The sequence below is a fragment of the Oncorhynchus mykiss genome, chromosome 27 (genome assembly GCF_013265735.2).
Source record: "Oncorhynchus mykiss isolate Arlee chromosome 27, USDA_OmykA_1.1, whole genome shotgun sequence".
NCBI lineage: Eukaryota > Metazoa > Chordata > Actinopteri > Salmoniformes > Salmonidae > Oncorhynchus > Oncorhynchus mykiss.
In genome coordinates, this window is record NC_048591.1 from 20,544,209 (window position 1) to 20,560,538 (window position 16,330).

The following is a 16,330-nucleotide window of genomic DNA, read 5'->3' on the forward strand; positions in this document are numbered from 1 at the left end:
ACATGCAGAAACTCATAAAAACACATAGTCTGCATCCGAAATGGCTCCCTATTTCCTTACGTAGTACACTACTGACCAGGGCCCATAAGGCTCTGTTCAAAAGTAGTGCACTTTTTAGGGAATAGGGTGCCATTTGGGACACACATAGGACTTTCTCTCCTCTATAATTAGTGACTCACTCCTGTCCAATGTCTGCTTAATGACGTCCAACATCTCAAGTAAAATGAGAAAAAAATTGGCACTAACAAGTCACATTTTAGCCACATATTCCACCTAATAATCTTAGGGGCTCAACATTTTCAGTCCATAAAAAAGGTCTGGAGCCAGACATGGCAGCCAGACGGTTTTATTGCATTCTGGGATATACAAGCCAGGCTGAAAAATGAAAGTGTATCGTCACGGTTACCAGCTAGTTACCAGTCCTCTTTTCCTCATTGCCAGAGTGACACAAATTCATGACCCCTCCTCTCCAGGTAGCACAGCCATGGATGAATTGATTAACAGAGCCATGGGTCCAAACGGCAGCATGGAGCTGCCACATAGCATTTGTACTGACGTCACAACGAGAGTCACTTGGAGATTGAGCTACAGTGCCTTGCGAAAGTATTCGGGCCCCCTTGAACTTTGAGACCTTTTGCCACATTTCAGGCTTCAAACATAAAGATATAAAACTGTATTTTTTTGTGAAGAATCAACAACAAGTGGGACACAATCATGAAGTGGAACGACATTTATTGGATATTTCAAACTTTTTTAACAAATCAAAAACTGAAAAATTGGGCGTGCAAAATTATTCAGCCCCCTTAAGTTAATACTTTGTAGCGCCACCTTTTGCTGCGATGACAGCTGTAAGTCGCTTGGGGTATGTCTCTATCAGTTTTGCACATCGAGAGACTGACATTTTTTCCCATTCCTCCTTGCAAAACAGCTCGAGCTCAGTGAGGTTGGATGGAGAGCATTTGTGAACAGCAGTTTTCAGTTCTTTCCACAGATTCTCGATTGGATTCAGGTCTGGACTTTGACTTGGCCATTCTAACACCTGGATATGTTTATTTTTGAACCATTCCATTGTAGATTTTGCTTTATGTTTTGGATCATTGTCTTGTTGGAAGACAAATCTCCGTCCCAGTCTCGGGTCTTTTGCAGACTCCATCAGGTTTTCTTCCAGAATGGTCCTGTATTTGGCTCCATCCATCTTCCCATCAATTTTAACCATCTTCCCTGTCCCTGCTGAAGAAAAGCTGGCCCAAACCATGATGCTGCCACCACCATGTTTGACAGTGGGGATGGTGTGTTCAGAGTGATGAGCTGTGTTGCTTTTACGCCAAACATAACGTTTTGCATTGTTGCCAAAAAGTTCAATTTTGGTTTAATCTGACCAGAGCACCTTCTTCCACATGTTTGGTGTGTCTCCCAGGTGGCTTGTGGCAAACTTTAAACTACACTTTTTATGGATATCTTTAAGAAATGGCTTTCTTCTTGCCACTCTTCCATAAAGGCCAGATTTGTGCAATATACGACTGATTGTTGTCCTATGGACAGAGTCTCCCACCTCAGCTGTAGATCTCTGCAGTTCATCCAGAGTGATCATGGGCCTCTTGGCTGCATCTCTGATCAGTCTTCTCCTTGTTTGAGCTGAAAGTTTAGAGGGACGGCCAGGTCTTGGTAGATTTGCAGTGGTCTGATACTCCTTCCATTTCAATATTATCGCTTGCACAGTGCTCCTTGGGATGTTTAAAGCTTGGGAAATCTTTTTGTATCCAAATCTGGCTTTAAACTTCTTCACACCAGTATCTCGGACCTGCCTGGTGTGTTCCTTGTTCTTCATGATGCTCTCTGCGCTTTTAACGGACCTCTGAGACTATCACAGTGCAGGTGCATTTATACGGAGACTTGATTACACACAGGTGGATTGTATTTATCATCATCATTAGTCATTTAGGTCAACATTGGATCATTCAGAGATCCTCACTGAACTTCTGGAGAGAGTTTGCTGCACTGAAAGTAAAGGGGCTGAATAATTTTGCACGCCCAATTTTTCAGTTTTTGATTTGTTAAAAAAGTTTGAAATATCCAATAAATGTCATTCCACTTCATGATTGTGTTCCACTTGTTGTTGATTCTTCACAAACAAATACAGTTTTATATCTTTATGTTTGAAGCCTGAAATGTGGCAAAAGGTCGCAAAGTTCAAGGGGGCCGAATACTTTCGCAAGGCACTGTAATTGAAAGAGCTCAATAACTTTATGATGTTTGTCACCCTTGAAGGCATCCAAAACTGTCTGAGTCTGCGAGTCAGTTTAAGTTGAGGCATAACCAAAAAGGATTTGTTGTTTTTTACTCTATGCACAGTAACTAACGGTAACAGTCACCTAAGTAATCTCTCAATAGGCATTATTACACCATATGAATCTGTCTTCTTTGATCTTCTTGGATCATGTGAATATTCTCCACAATTGCCTTTTGAAGCTGTGTGATAAAAACAAACACTAACTGGTCTAAAAGAGGGTTTCAACCCTGACAGCACAGGAAGGGCGGCCAGGGGCCAAGGTTAACAATGTGAAATCTGATTCACATGGTAAACATCCCACCCTCAGGCCTCCTGAGTGGCGCAGTGGTCTAAGACACTGCATCACAGTGGTAGCTGTGCCACTAGAGATTCTGGTTCGAGTCCAGGCTCTGTTGCAGCCGGCTGCGACCGGGAGACCCATGGAGCAGTGCACAATTGGCCCAGCGTCGTCCGAGTTAGTGGAGGGTTTGGCCAGCAGGGATGTCTTGTTCCATCGTACACTAGCAACTCCTGTGGCAGGCCGGGCACAGTGCACGCTGACACAGTCGCCAGATGTATGGTGTTTCCTCCGGCACATTGGTGCGGCTGGCTTACGGGTTAAGTGGGCAGTGTGGCTTGGTTGGGTTGTGTTTCGGAGGACGCACGGCTCTTGACCTTCGCCTCTCCCTAGTATGTATGGAGTTGCATCGATGAGACAAGACTGTATCTACCAATTAGATAGCATGAAAAAGGGCAAAAATAAAAAACATCCCACGTTCACTCGAACCCAGAATCTCTATAAGGTACTGTGTTATGTATTGCAAGGCTATGCCCCAAATGGCTCCCTATGGGCCCTGGTCAAAAGTTGTGCACTATATAGGGAATGGGGTGCCTGCTATTTGGGACACAGGCACAGTAAGTCTTGACCAGCTCTTTTCTCTCAATCTCTGGTCCTTTTCCAAGTAAATTGTCTTCACTCATTGTGATCAGCAGGTGGTCCCATGTGATTGGACAGCGGGGAGTCAATTGTGATCATTATTGCAGGTAAACTCAGTGAGCATGAAGGTTCAACCTGACAGGAGTAATGTTGTGAAAGTGCCTGATTTGATGATGGGATATTCCTCTCCAGTCCTCCCCTCCTCTTTCCTTCAGACTAGTCCAGTCAAGGTAGAATATTGCCAAACCTGATTATACCTAACCTTCTAGACAATGGAACTATATTTTTCCCCTCCATTGGCAGAAGAAAGTGGAAACGTCTTGTTATGCCCCAAGTCTCCGACCTGAGAGGCTCCGTCTATCTGCATCCCAAATGACACCGAAATTCCTTTATAGTGCACTACTTTTGACCAGTGCCCATAGGGCTCAGTAGTGCACTATATAGGGAATAGGGTTCCATTGGGGAAACATCCACTGCCTGCAGAAAAAGAGTCAGTCTCCTCTCCTTCCTCCTAGCAGCGGGAGCAGCAGGTCTAAACTCCAGACCAGCGCAGCGTGAGTGCAGCACAGGCCAGTGTTAAGTCCCTGTAATTAGGACTTCACGCTGCTCGCCTTTAAAGGCCTCTAGATGGGGCCTCTCACATCCCCTTCCTTTATATTTCATGCATTTTATTAGCTTTGACATCAGTTGTTTTCACCTCATCTTCCCCTCCGCTGTAAAACACGTCTGTGTTTAGTTGCGGAACAATGGTATTTCTTTGTGTGATTTTTTCAATCATCTACCATGCTGTATACGGTACTGGTTGTGTTTAAATAAGTCAAAAAGTGCTTCTGCACCTGCATTGCTTGCTGTTTGGGGTTTTAGGTTGGGTTTCTGTACAGCACTTTGAGATATCAGCTGATGTGCGAAGGGCTATATAAATAAATTTGATTGGATTTGAAAAAGTGCCTGTCTTTCTTACAACGGACAGACCTTAAAACTATTACAATGGATTTAACTTATCTGTAAGGCAAACTATCAGAAAATCTAAAAGTAGTTCTGGAGAGCATGTCCTTGAGTAGTGAAAGCAGGCATAGAGCACTGTTAGTGCATTAGGGCTTTGAACTAATATCTGAGACAGCAATCTCAAGTGATGCTCAAACAAAACCTACAACTCTCTTGGCTGTGAGCTTCATCATCAAAGCAGGAGTCATAGGATGTGTGGTATCACATGTACAAAGGCACAGCTGGTACTAGAGAAGAGCAAGGAGACAATCATAGACAATATGACAAGTGTTCTATAAGAAGACAATACTGTCAGTTTGTGAGCAAACAGACAGCAGAGCACAACGTTTGAGAGTCGGAGGGATGAGACATGAAGTGGGTGGTGTGGTGTCTACTACTGTGGTCACTGTTGCTTCTCAGCTGTCTGTGTCAGGAGGAGGGCCTGTCCTTGAACGAGACAGCCAGAGGACAGGTGGAATAAACACCGCTATAATGCTAAGGATAACAGCAGCAGATCTTTAAAGAACAACAACATGGCCGACAGACAACCTTTCAGGCAGCCAGGGGAAATCCCTGGACAGGTGGTACTCTCTGGCACCCTACCTACCTATGTAGTGCACTAATTTTGACCAGAGATGGGTCCTGGTCAAAAGTAGGGTGTCGTATGGGATGCAGACTCTATCTCTGACTATTTTGGCTAGTTTGTTACGTCAGTCAGGACAATTATGTCTTATGATATCCGAATGCATTATGTTCCTTTTTTGTCCAACACAATACCAAGTCATGTATGGACATTAGATGGTATAACTATAATCAACTTACTCCAGGCAAGTCCTACTACCATAGTAGTACCTAAGCCTCCATCTCCACGTGCTTTCCCTCATTCTGTTGTTTTTTTGTAGGCTACTCCATGAATATTTCCCAGGGACCATTGCATTGTTTGGACCTGAAGCATTAAAATCCATTGAGGATTATATGTGCTCCAGCATTGGAGAACAATGCCGGGGGATGTGGGGGTCTTGTTGTCACGTCCCAGTGCGATGGCTGCCCACCCATTCTGATCACAGCACCTTGCATGCCATGAGCCCAATTAGAAGTTGCTTAATCCCTCCTACGTGAAAGCATGCAGCTCTCTGCCCCTGCCTGCCTTCATTGTAGCATGTCAACGTTTTTGTGTTGAAGTAGCTTTTTCATAGCCTGGTCCCAGATATTTTGTTCTCTTGCCAACTCCATTGTTGTCATTGGCATGACAATGAGTTGGCATGATAGCACAAACAAACTGGTACTCAGGCTAGCTATTGCAGGCATGGGATGTAGAGATGCATAGTGGTGGATTTTATCAAAGGGGCATTTGGCCCATGGCTGTCATAAGACCCTGATCTACAGACCTATGGTTTCCAAGGACAGTTCTGACCATACTGCACGTCCTCTGGACTCTGAGAATAGAGTAGACACAATATGCCTGAGGTAGATTATTGTAGTACTGTCCTCTGAGAGATACTGTAAGCTCCAATCACTCTCCACCGCCTTTTTACAACTTTGTGACTCAGTGGGAAAGAGACAAACACAGCTATCTTCTGATCCAGCAGAGAGCGAGAGCAGGCTGGGAACTCCACAGCTATGGTAGCGTATAATCTGTAAAAGGCCCTCAGTCTGAACTGATCTCAAGGAACAATGTAGTTCATCAATGAAACCTTCATTGTCCTTGCTCCCAGTCTCAGAGAAGGTGCTCAGTACAAAGGGGCTTTTGTTTTGCTGTCCTTACTCAGTCTTTTCCAAAATACAAGCCTTTATCCAAAAACAATTCATATCCACCAATTCATTAAAACAAAAAAGGCTACTTCCTTCTTTCCTAAATTACCCTGTTCATTCCGCGGTAATTGTCAAATGAATGCAAAGAGTTTCACTCATGCAAATGACTTAATGTACTCCACATCTAGCCACGTCTGATTTCAAAAGGTAAAAAGGAACTAAGGGAGGATAGAAACTTATGGGCAAGGAGTCATACAGTAGACTGCATGTTTCCAGGTTTACATAATGTCTGCCAAACACGTAAAGGAGAGATGTCAGTTTTACAGAGGAGAGGAAAATGGTGAAAAACAAAGGCTTCAGAAGTATACCCTAAACCATCTTCATGGCCTGGCCTGCTTTATGGAATGCACTGAACCGAGTCGCCGTGGAGACAGCACTCCACTGCTGATGTAAGGAGAACCCCGTCTGTTGCCCCGCTTCTCTCAGAGGTGGAGTGTGTTAATCTGGGACTGTGAGGCTCCTCTTTCCAAACTGGGCAGAATGATCAGATCACGACACCCATCTGACAGACAGCAGAGTTGTTTCTTATTCTGCCATGACATAGCATCTCTGCTGTTGGTGTTCTGCAGTCCGCAGTTCTCATTACAGCACACCAATTAGAGCTGGCCCGGCTGGCAATGGCCACGTGACAAAATGTTTGTTGTAACTGCTCCGCACTCTCCCACCGTCTGCAGCATTTCGTTATTTGTCAGCTTTGGCCTTTGATGTTCTCTCCTTTGTGCTATGGTCGTGTTCATTAGCTAATAATTGTTGGGTTGTTTATTTGAAGGCAGGGGAGGGATAGACGCAGAGACTGGAAGTGGCCTTCCCTCTACTGTTATCTAAATGATTGGGAGCCAAATCCAGTCAAAAAAACCTGGAAACCTGGCCTTTGATCTGTTTTCATTATTGGCTACTGGTAAATTTCAAGATATCCTGCAGCATGACAAAATAACACACAGCACATCTAAGCAAACAAACAGCCCTTTTTTCTACCAGCATAGTTGCAATGGACTATTAGATACCACCGCATGGCAAGACTCAAACATTGGGTGGGGTCTACCAAGAATGTTGAAAGTGTTGACTGCTGTTTTACAAGGTAACAAAAGCAAAACACATTTGCCGACAGATTCATTAAGTGTAAAAAAAAAAAACACAAACCAAGACAGCTGCGGAGATGCAAGAGAGAGAGAGACAAAGAGCAACTGAAGCCCACCAACAGAGCTATTTACTCCTGCAGCCTGCACAAACACGCAGATAGTAACAGTGATGAATTAGGCCGAGGTTATTCCAGTTAGGCAATGTGACGGTAATCGAGAGCGGTACCGGGTGTGTTTGGGCCACTGTTGCCAGTCAAGTGATGAAAGCAGAGAAAGGCTGTGGACCAAATGGCTCCTTATTCCGTATGTAGTGGCCCCTGGTAAAAAGCAGTGTACTATATAGGGAATAGGGTGCCATTTGGGGGACACACCAAGACTGTAAGAGGGAAGATTTCAGCCTGACATGCCAGAGAAGATTAGGGATCTGGTTTCTCTCCTCTCTCTCTCTTTATCTGGGCTGGAGGGGAGTGAGTGTCACTCTGGCTTAGTTGAATAACAGACAATGATACTCTTCATGCCACCTCCAGAATCAGGTTAACACTGAGGATTAGATACCAACACTTAGAGGAAGAAGAAGCCAAACTGGGGAGTATAGAAACTTATGGGCGATTAAGTAACAAAGGGGCCCTTTTGTGAACATCACGCAGTTTGATAGGATACATTTCTTTTTTCAACTCAAGTCTAACCAGTCATTTAATATGGTAAATAAAAGTGGGATATAAACACATTATACAATTTCCTATTGGTGCAGAGGAAAAGCCCGCCCTGAAACATCATGCAATAAGACTTTATTTTTACACCAAATCAAGGCCAACAAAAGAATGCGACTCGTCTTCACTCAAGCAATCACTCAAGACCTCATTGGTGACAAATGGGCTTGGAGACAGGTTAATGTCAATAGATACAAGAGGAAAACCTGCTAGGACTGTGGGTGGTCAGCAAACAAACTCAACCACCTATCCCAGTACAGGTGTGATCCATTTGTCCATCACAAAGGCAGCGGGTGGGTCTATTCTCTATGTCAGTGATGGAGAGGGTGCTGACTGGGACAGGAGAGAGGTGATGGGTCAGTAACTGATCACCACAGGTGTGGAGGCTGCTGAGGGTGACAGAGATAGATGGGTTAAGGTCTGAGTGAGGGGAACACCTTTGTCCCTAGTTTTTTTCTTGGCCCATAAAGTGTCATCTGATTGCATTGGAAGAGGCTGAACTGTGTCCCCCAAATGGCACCCTATTCCCTATATAGTGCATTACTTTTGACCCGAGCCCATTGGGCCCTCCACCCTTCTCTTCTGTCCCATAGGGCACTGGTCAAAAGTAGTGGACTATATAGGGATTAGGGTGCCATTTGGGACACAAAATTCAGCCTCTTCCAATGCAATCAGATGACATGTTATGGGCCAAGAAACAAAAAGATTAGTAGGAAAACAAAACACCTGTTCTTATACCCATAAAGCTTACTTGTTCCTGATATGTGATTTGAGGTTAAAGGAGATATTGCAGACTATCACTGCAAAAGAGTTATGAATATAAACCTATGGGACAACACAGTTCAGTATGATTCAGATAAGATGCTCTTTTATTACAAACAGAGAACAATTATCTATCCCTTGTTTCCAATGTGATTTTTGACAAACCAATTAATAGCACAATGGCAACAAAATAATTAGTCAAACCTCTGAGAACTAATATCTTGTAAAATGAAGTGAAAGAGGAAAACTCCCCAGTACTAACAGACTAGTGTTCGTATTTTAAATTACCTTCAAATAATCGAAATGCTCTGTGACAATTTCAGACAAAAAATACATTTAAAAAAAAATAAAGAATTAAAAAAACAGCCAGCATATTTACAAAACAATAATATTGACTATGATTCTGGCCTGCTTAGTACTAACAAAGTACTACCCACGTAATTTTCCAGTGAAATACAATTTTTTAGGTACATTGCAACTTGAGCTGCTCCAAGAGCTGCTCCAAGAGTCTGTGTGTACAAGGCTAAACAATTCACCTTAAGTCAACTACGCTGGATTAAAAACAAGCAACAAAATGATAAATATTACAAAGAAAGACATAAGGCACCAACCTTTCTCTCCCAAGGCATTCAGTACTTACAATCAACACATTAATCAAATGTCTTCCCGACAATCAGCCTGATATCATCACACATAAAAACCATGAACATATATACACACGTATGTACATAAGCAGAAGAATAAACAATAAATGATTCAAACGAAAGGAAGGCAGTATAGGCACAGCAATAACTTAATCTCTTTCCATTTCAAACATGGTCAACTTGAAAACAAAAGCTTTGCCAAAGAAAAAAAAAGGGAAAAAAGAAATTCAGTAAACATTCAATCACTTTCTTCTACTACAAATGAAATGACATGTCAAAGACCAGCCTGTATTTGAACAAATGTTCAAAACAGGGAGTAAGACCAAGCTAACCTCATATTGTGTGTACAGACAGACAGTAAAAGACATGAGAATGTATCCCTGCATTGTATTTAGCCTACGTGCCCACAACCCCTGGGTGGATGTCTGAGCAGTAGCTAAGCTAAGAAAAGTTTTCAGAGGGGCTCTATCCATTTTAGTCAGGCACACGCTGGAAGCCTTGAATCAAACAGATAAAAAAACATGAGTGTGCTTGCATACACAGATGCTCTACACATCACTGAGGTCAAACATTTGCGATGTCCATCCAGGCAAGAGAAGTTAATTAAAAAGCTAAAACTTTGAGGTGAGGGCTGTGCTTTGAACATGGCAGGGTTGGAGTGTTCTAGGCAGTAGGCAGCATGTGGAGTGTGTGTGTGTGATATCCAAGTGTTTTATAAACCACCAAAGGGTTGGGAGCAAAAAAATAATAAGGATCAAATTAAAAAGAGTGTGTCCTCAATCTGCAAACTCCCACAAGGAGAAACAAAGCAGCCTCAGGCAAAAACCAAGCCCCACCAAGCCCCATCTGGAAATACCACAGGGAGATTACCACCTCTTTAACCCCCTCCTCCAACAGTCATGCTCCCCTCCCCCCGACCCGTTGACTGAAGAGATCGCTTTCCTTTAATGGCAAGGCTTTAGAGAGGCCACTTTGATCCTTTAGTTTCTCAGGTAGAATGAAGCAGCCGGGAAGAAGGAACAGGAAATGCTAGGTCAATACAAGCTAATGGAGATGAGACCACTGGTGATGTCAACCCTTTAGTAGCATTAACATCCTGGTCAGTTTCCCAAATAGCACCATATTCCCTATATAGTGCACTACTTATGACCAGAGCTCATAGGGCTCTGCTCAAAAGTACTGCACTACGTAAGGAATAGGGTGCCATGTGGGACACAGACCATGTCATGGTGCCTGGTTGTGTACTGGAAAAACTCCATCACAGATCACACTGACACATGCTGTACCAGGTTCCAGTCCTATCAGCTAAAAACAAGAAGTGGTCACCAACATCTGGACAATTGAGGAGTAGAAAAACATTGCCTGGGCCGATGAATCCCAGGTTCCTATTGCGCCATGCTGATAGCGGAGTCAGGACTAGATGGGTGTACCTAATAAACTGGCCACTGAGTGTATAGGGAATAGGGTGCCAGTTGGTACACAAATGCTAAAGAACATGTCCAATAAACTGTCCTAAACAGATGCTAAGCTTGAGATTTGTTCCTCCGATGTGCCTCATGGAGTCCTATCACAACTCATAGTCCTGACAACATCACTGTACAATCCTGCTCACATCAACATGTGGATATGTTCTATCGTCATCTAGAACCATAAACTTGTCAAATTGTCATAATGTAGAATCATTTTTCCCTTTCACATAACAGTTTCAGCACTCAAATTTAACAATCTGATTTAGGTGTTCTCAACAGCAAGAAGCAACCAGAATTGTACCTTTATGAAAAAGTCATATGATTACAGGCAAGCAATAAAGTGTACATTTTGGGGGAAATGTCATTGAATATGAGGGGTTTGAATTGATGCAACATAGTTCAGAATGTTTAAAAGGGACAGAAATATTTCACTAATGAGGGCTAAAATGCCAGACTCATGAGTCATGTTTACACACATAAAAGCAGAAAGACACAATGTGAACCGCTCACATCTGTTGAAACAACCTAGTACAGAGAAACCCTTGCCAAATGAACCCTAGTTCTAAAGTTAAGCCGATAATGACAGCAGATTACTGCCATTCCCAGCCTGCGATCATCTGTTGAGATGCCACGACGTTATAACACACTCCATATGGAAGTCATATGGAAGTCCTTGGGGTCAGAGCACACAAATGAGCCGGGAATGTTCATTCTTGTCAAGAAGAGTCTGTTTATTGAACTGATATAAATTCTCTATAATATATCTATTTCAACGCTTGTTAAATTATTGTCTCACCGAGTCATTTTGGGCCAAAAGGTATTTTCCAGCTCCCTTGGAGCTCTCAGACATACCACTCCCTGCGTGAGATCACAGACCCATCCATGTGGGACACATATTCGCTGTCTGTGCCGTTGTCAAAGCAGTCCTCCGGCAGGTAGGGAGAGCCGTTGGTCACTGTGGGGGTGTGAACGGGCAGCCCTCTGGGGTGGTGGATGGTGTTTTGGTTCTCAGCAGGGAAGTAGCTGCCCTCCCGGAGGCCCCTGTGGCCGTCGCCCCAATCATCCCTGTCCTGGATGTCGTTGGGGTAAATTATGTCCCCTCCCAGTCCCGGCTTGGGTTTCAGCTCCTGGCTGCCCTTGTAGGTAGAGTTCGGCCCGTCCCCGTAGACCTCCTGCAGCTCATGGGGCTGGAGCACGTCCAGCTGGGACTCCTTCTGCATGTCGGAGGGGCCCAGGTATTGCTTGGTGTAGTAGTCCCCCCTGAAGGTCCTCCGCTGGTGCATGAAGCAGGCTCCGCCCAGGATCAGCAGCAGCACCAGGAACAGAACCCCACCCACAGCCCCGCCCACTATGGTACCCAGGCTGCTGTCTGACAGGGAGGCCAGAGTGGGTGAGGTGGAGTGGCCGCTCGCTCCTCGACGCTTGTTGGGGGCCGTGCTGGTGCCAATAGTGTCCAGGAAGAGGGGAGTAGAGGTTGTGGGGACTGATGCTGTGGTGGGGGGAGGATCTGATGGATGGATAGAGGATGGGTGTGTAATGGGGGGGGGGCATAGATGAGGGTTTATGGAGGGAGGGAATGGCATGACAGAGAAGAAAAAAACAATTGTCAGTTAATAATGTCTTTAGTATGAATCTGACTGGTGACACAGTATAATCATTGAATACAGAACAAGTAGAATACACAAATGTTTATATCCTGTGAAAATAACATTTAGAAAATTACAGTTCACAAAAAAGCTTTAGTCTTAATTGAAATTGTAACACGGAACCCAAACCGGCTGCGGGCGTGCACCATCGTGCTCCATCATGCATAAATGTATTTTGTCCCCCACACCAAACGCGATCACAACACGCAGGTTAAAATATCAAAACAAACGCTGAACCAATTATATTAATTTGGGGACAGGTCGAAAAGCATTAAACATTTATGGCAATTTAGCTAGCTTGCTGTTGCTAGCTAATTTGTCCAGGAATATAAACATTGAGTTGTTAGTTTACCTGAAATGCACAAGGTCCTTTACTCCAAAAATTAATCCACACATAAAACGGTAAACCGAGTCGTTTCTAGTCATCTCTCCTCCTTCCAGGCCTTTTCTTCTCTTGATTTTATATTGCGATTGGCAACTTTCATTGGCGCGCGTGAGCAGTGTGGGTGCAATAATTGAATAATATAGATTTCTACATTTATTTTGCAACTCTGTAACACTGTTGTTTTGAAAGAGCATATGAATTAAATAAGTAAAGTGTCGGACAAATACCAAAGGCTCTGTAAAGGAGTGAGAGGCTCTGGTAGAAAGTCAAGAGAAAAAGGAGATTTAAGAGGGTCAGACCATGGTTGTGTGTGTGTGTGTGTGTGTGTGTGTGTGCGTGTGCGTGTGCGTATGTGTGCGATTAGTTATTCCCCTCTCTCTGGGAAGTCATGTGAGAAGATGAAACAGTGTGTGATCGATGTGAGGTTCGGCCTCTGATTTGTCCTTCAGTGGTTAGTTACTGTGATGACACCCAGAGCTAGACGAGACAGACAGAGACAGAGAGAGAGAAATAAGGACAGAGACAGAGACATCATTACAACACTGTATATACAGTGCCTTGCGAAAGTATTCGGCCCCCTTGAACTTTGCGACCTTTTGCCACATTTCAGGCTTCAAACATAAAGATATAAAACTGTATTTTTTTGTGAAGAATCAACAACAAGTGGGACACAATCATGAAGTTGAACGACATTTATTGGATATTTCAAACTTTTTTAACAAATCAAAAACTGAAAAATTGGGCGTGCAAAATTATTCAGCCCCCTTAAGTTAATACTTTGTATCGCCACCTTTTGCTGCGATTACAGCTGTAAGTCGCTTGGGGTATGTCTCTATCAGTTTAGCACATCGAGAGACTGACATTTTTTCCCATTCTTCCTTGCAAAACAGCTCGAGCTCAGTGAGGTTGGATGGAGAGCATTTGTGAACAGCAGTTTTCAGTTCTTTCCACAGATTCTCGATTGGATTCAGGTCTGGACATTGACTTGGCCATTCTAACACCTGGATATGTTTATTATTGAACCATTCCATTGTAGATGTTGCTTTATGTTTTGGATCATTGTCTTGTTGGAAGACAAATCTCCGTCCCAGTCTCAGGTCTTTTGCAGACTCCATCAGGTTTTCTTCCAGAATGGTCCTGTATTTGGCTCCATCCATCTTCCCATCAATTTTAACTATCTTCCCTGTCCCTGCTGAAGAAAAGCAGGCCCAAACCATGATGCTGCTGCCACCACCATGTTTGACAGTGGGGATGGTGTGTTCAGCTGTGTTGCTTTTACGCCAAACATAACGTTTTGCATTGTTGCCAAAAAGTTCAATTTTGGTTTCATCTGACCAGAGCACCTTCTTCCACATGTTTGGTGTGTCTCCCAGGTGGCTTGTGGCAAACTTTAAACGACACTTTTTATGGATATCTTTAAGAAATGGCTTTCTTCTTGCCACTCTTCCATAAAGGCCAGATTTGTGCAATATACGACTGATTGTTGTCCTATGGACAGAGTCTCCCACCTCAGCTGTAGATCTCTGCAGTTCATCCAGAGTGATCATGGGCCTCTTGGCTGCATCTCTGATCAGTCTTCTCCTTGTATGAGCTGAAAGTTTAGAGGGACGGCCAGGTCTTGGTAGATTTGCAGTGGTCTGATACTCCTTCCATTTCAATATTATCACTTGCACAGTGCTCCTTGGGATGTTTAAAGCTTGGGAAATGTTTTTGTATCCAAATCCGGCTTTAAACTTCTTCACAACAGTATCTCGGACCTGCCTGGTGTGTTCCTTGTTCTTCATGATGCTCTCTGCGCTTTTAACGGACCTCTGAGACTATCACAGTGCAGGTGCATTTATACGGAGACTTGATTACACACAGGTGGATTGTATTTATCATCATTAGTCATTTAGGTCAACATTGGATCATTCAGAGATCCTCACTGAACTTCTGGAGAGAGTTTGCTGCACTGAAAGTAAAGGGGCTGAATAATTTTGCACGCCCAATTTTTCAGTTTTTGATTTGTTAAAAAAGTTTGAAATATCCAATAAATGTCGTTCCACTTCATGATTGTGTCCCACTTGTTGTTGATTCTTCACAAAAAAATACAGTTTTATATCTTTATGTTTGAAGCCTGAAATGTGGCAAAAGGTCGCAAAGTTCAAGGGGGCCGAATACTTTCGCAAGGCACTGTAGACATAATGCCATTTGAAATGCCTTTATTGTTTTGGAACTTTTGTGAGTGTAATGTTTACTATTCATTTTGTATTGTTTATTTAATTTTTGTTTATTATCTATTTCACTTGCTTTGGCAATGTAAACATGTGTTTCCCATGCCAATAAACCCCCTTGAATCGAAATGAGAGACAGAGAGAGAGAGAGAGGGGATTACTATGTCTGAATATTGACCTCTCTTCAGGACAAAAAGCAGCCTGACCATGTTTCTCTAGAAACATCAAGAGTCTGACTACAAATAAGCAATAAAAGCCGCACTAGGACTGCTTTGTAAATCCACTTAACACTGGAGTCTAAGCTGCACTAGGACTGCTTTGTATCTCCACTTAATACTTACACACTCCTTCCAGTTCTCTGCTGCCAATGACTGAAACGAACTGCAAAAATCTCTGAAGCTGGAGACTCTTACTTCCCTCACTTGCTTTAAGCACCAGCTGTCAGAGCAGCTCACAGATCACTGCACCTGTACATAGCTCATCTGTAAATAGCCCATCCAATCTACCTCATCCCCATACTGTATTTATTTACTTATCTTGCTCCTTGCACCCCAGGATCTCAACTTGCACATTCATCTTCTGCACATCCTACCATTCCAGTGTTTAATTGCTATATTGTAATTACTTTGCCACCATGGCCTATTTATTGCCTGTATATAGATATTTCTACTGTATTATTGATTGTATGTTTGTTTATTCCATGTGTAACTCTGTGTTGTTGTATGTGTCGAACTGCTTTGCTTTATCTTGGCCAGGTCGCAGTTGCAAATGAGAACTTGTTCTCAACTAGCCTACCTGGTTAAATAAAGGTGAAATAAAAAATAAATAAACTGGAGTCTAAGCTGCACTAGGACTGCTTTGTATCTCCACCTAACACTAGAGTCTAAGCTACAACTGATCAAATGCAACCAGGATGGCAGCAAGCATAGCCTTCAGCTAATTACATATTGGCTGCAATTTACCTGACTTAGCAAGAATCTAACTAACCTGCAATTGTAAAGCAGTGACTAAGAGACCAGTGATAATGTAAAGCGGGAGAAGGGGGAGGGGAGAGGCAGCTCAAGGTCAGTGAGCTGATCTATAACGCCTCCTCCTTAGCCTTAAGACAACCACCTCCAAGCTCCCCAGCTAGATCTCCTCATATAAAATCACATTTTATTTGTCACATGCTTCATAAACAACAGATGTAGACTAACTGTGAAATGCCAACTTACGGGTTCTTCCCAACAATCCAAATAAAAAAATAGAAACAGAAGGAATAAATACACAATGAGTAACGAGTACAGAGTCAATGTGCAGGGGTACCAAGTTATAGGAAATGATGGCGGAAATATTATGTACAAAAAATGGCTAAGACATTTCATCCTGGTGGCTAGAGAGGGACGTATGATGGGGAGCACTGAGCACCAGGGGACAATAT

At 43.2% G+C, this 16,330-nt stretch overlaps 1 protein-coding gene across 3 annotated transcripts in view; it reads right to left on the reverse strand.

The window, feature by feature from the left end:
• The window catches only part of si:ch211-149e23.4, a 105,722-nt gene that overhangs the window by 23,436 nt on the left and 65,956 nt on the right, over positions 1 to 16,330 (reverse strand). The gene's annotated exons all lie outside the window — the stretch shown is intronic.